At 35.9% G+C, this 2,649-nt stretch overlaps 1 long non-coding RNA gene across 1 annotated transcript; it reads left to right on the top strand.

The window, feature by feature from the left end:
• On the top strand, positions 1,356 to 1,717 carry LOC107641770. The gene is made up of 3 exons (XR_001620419.2): positions 1,356 to 1,372; positions 1,443 to 1,536; positions 1,623 to 1,717. It is a non-coding gene; the product is annotated as an uncharacterized LOC107641770 (long non-coding RNA).

The raw sequence follows: 2,649 nt of genomic DNA on the forward strand, positions 1-2,649 counted from the left end.
AGCCAAGAAGAAGCAGCAACGTAGGAGGGAGCGTCACGCAGGAGGCAGACAGGTCAAAAACTCTAGAAACTGCAAATTTGCTGGAACAACTAGAGGATTTGGTACAAAAAATAGCAAGCAGTGAGGCGAAAGAAGAAAGTAAAAGTCCACAAATTCAAAAGGAGACTGGCGGAGAAAGTTCTGGGAAGTTTGAAACTCCTGCGGGAATAAATCAGAATACGGATGATATGAAAGTGAAGTGCTACATCTGGGCGACGCGAGTGAAGACATACGCAGATGACAGTACTAACGAGTTTGATAACCTGTGCACTCTGATTGCCCAAGACAAATACATTTTGAATAGAATGCACCTTGCATCGCTCCAGGCAGGAACTTATATAGAATCTGAGGTAATATTAGAATAACATTAATGTTTTAACACCAAAGTTAAATGCATTGTTTATTAATGTAAATTGATTTCGGCATATATTTCTAGATTGTATCTGCCATGTGCCTCATCCTCAACCAGAAAAATGATAAAAGGTTTCGAGAACAAGTATACTGTCTCCCCCCTGATATTGTGGTAAGTGTTACTTCTACGAATTTTGGCTGTATTTTCTGTATTCCTTAGGGTGTATATTCTCTGATCAACGGGTCTGTTTTTGTATTCATTGGGGTGTATTTTTTACGTTCAATTGGGTGTAAGTTGTGTAGTTATTTGGGTTTATTTAAAGTATTATATTTTCAGTATTTCATTTGTTGTTTCACAATTGTTGCAGAGCATGGCCGTTTCGAAGCACCCAAACGGAAAATTCATATCACCTAAAATCAATAAAGAATTCAAGGTGGAAGACTACCCAATGTTTATTCCCTTCATAGATGGAAAAAAATTAGCTTCACATCGATATGTGAGTTTTCATTTGTAAAATTGGTTAGTACCGTTCTTTACTTATATGCCAAATAAAATAACACACTGTTGAAATGTGGCAATCCTTCAGATTTTTGCGCCTGTTTGCTACTCGGGCCATTGGTGGTTATGGGTGATTGATACAACAAATGGGAGATTTTATATACTTGACCCGCTACACAAGAAAGCTCCAAGCAATGGGAGAAAGCAGCTTAATAAATTCACTGTAAGTTGGCTCTGTGTTCTTTATTTTAATAGATAGGTGTATTTCAATTCAATATAAGGTGTATATATGTTTTGATTTGGGTGTAAGTATGTTCTCTTTTGAGGGTATTTCATTCGGGTGTATTACTGATTTGGTTTGTTTTTTAAGGGATATGTAATTTCAAGAATTAGAGCATACACCGGCGGGGCACCTCTGAAGAAAAAGGAGAATGAGTTGGAAATTAAAGCAACATACGTTAAAAGCTCAGGCCAAAAATCAAGGTATAAAATTGTGACTCTGAACATTAAACTTTCCTAAATGAGATTTGTAATTTATTTTCTTCGTTTTTAGCTATGACTGTGCTATTTACGTTATGAAGTGGCTTGAGTTAATTGAGCCGGAAAACATTAAAAGGGCGAAGTATGAATGGGATAATTGGCCACAGGTAACTGTCTTTAAAACTATATAACTCTGTATTACTTTACTGGAATTAATATTGTTGTTTAAACAGAATATACTTTTTAATTGTAGGAGGAGGTGGACCACTATAGAGTAGAATATGCTTCGCGGATACTATTCAGTGAAATGAATAAAGAGAGAGATCAAGCAATTAGAGCGAGTAATGCAATAAGATTGTCCAAGCCATCGTCAGTCTTATTGAGTCCATTTTGTCAGATAAATTCTACTGATGTAGAAACTGAGTAATCTGACTGCTAGCTAGTTTGTAAATTGAACAAATGCTGTAAAAATTTGCCATTTATAAACAACTTCTGTTCAATGAAATTTTTTTTCCATAGTTAAACTGTCTGTGCTGTTAAACTGTCTGTGCTGTATTCAAAATGTATGAATTACAGGTACTATAATATGAAGAAAAACATCAAATCAAATATACACTCATAACCTGCGATTTTTTACACCTAACCAAAGTTGAATATACACCCTGAAATCTATCCCCCCCTGAACCCTAAACACTTAAAACCTAAACCCTTACCCTTAACCTGTAAACCCTAAAACCCTGAACCCTAATATTATATATATGTATCTATATGTAAAATGTGAATCACAAGAAAATTCAGAAAAATACATCCAAAAGAACAGTGCTTTTACACCCATATTCTGTAACTATACAGCCAAAGAGTTATCCCCTGCTCCTGGTACCCTGAACTGATAATTCATAACATGTCCTTGATATTGGCTGGAATTTGAATGCACCACTGATGCGGCATCAAACAAGTTTATCTGAATATAAGAAACTCACATATTAGCTAAACTATTAATGAGAAAAATAAACTCAATCACCACAAATTTAAAGAACATTACTTTTACCTCGCTTAAAACTTTCGTTTTCTTCTTCTTTGTGGCATTTGCGATCTGTTTGTCTAACTTTGAACCTAGCCTATTTTTTGGACATCCTCTTGTTCGAATCCTTGGCGGGCTTTGAAGCTCGTTAACGGATTCCAAGTTGGCGTCTTCGTGGGATAAAGAAGATGTCCCCTTCCTTTTGGCTTTTAATGATTCCATCTCAGCCATGACGTTATCGTACGCACGGTGCAGAATT

This window comes from Arachis ipaensis, chromosome B05, assembly GCF_000816755.2.
Source record: "Arachis ipaensis cultivar K30076 chromosome B05, Araip1.1, whole genome shotgun sequence".
In the NCBI taxonomy this organism is placed as follows: domain Eukaryota; kingdom Viridiplantae; phylum Streptophyta; class Magnoliopsida; order Fabales; family Fabaceae; genus Arachis; species Arachis ipaensis.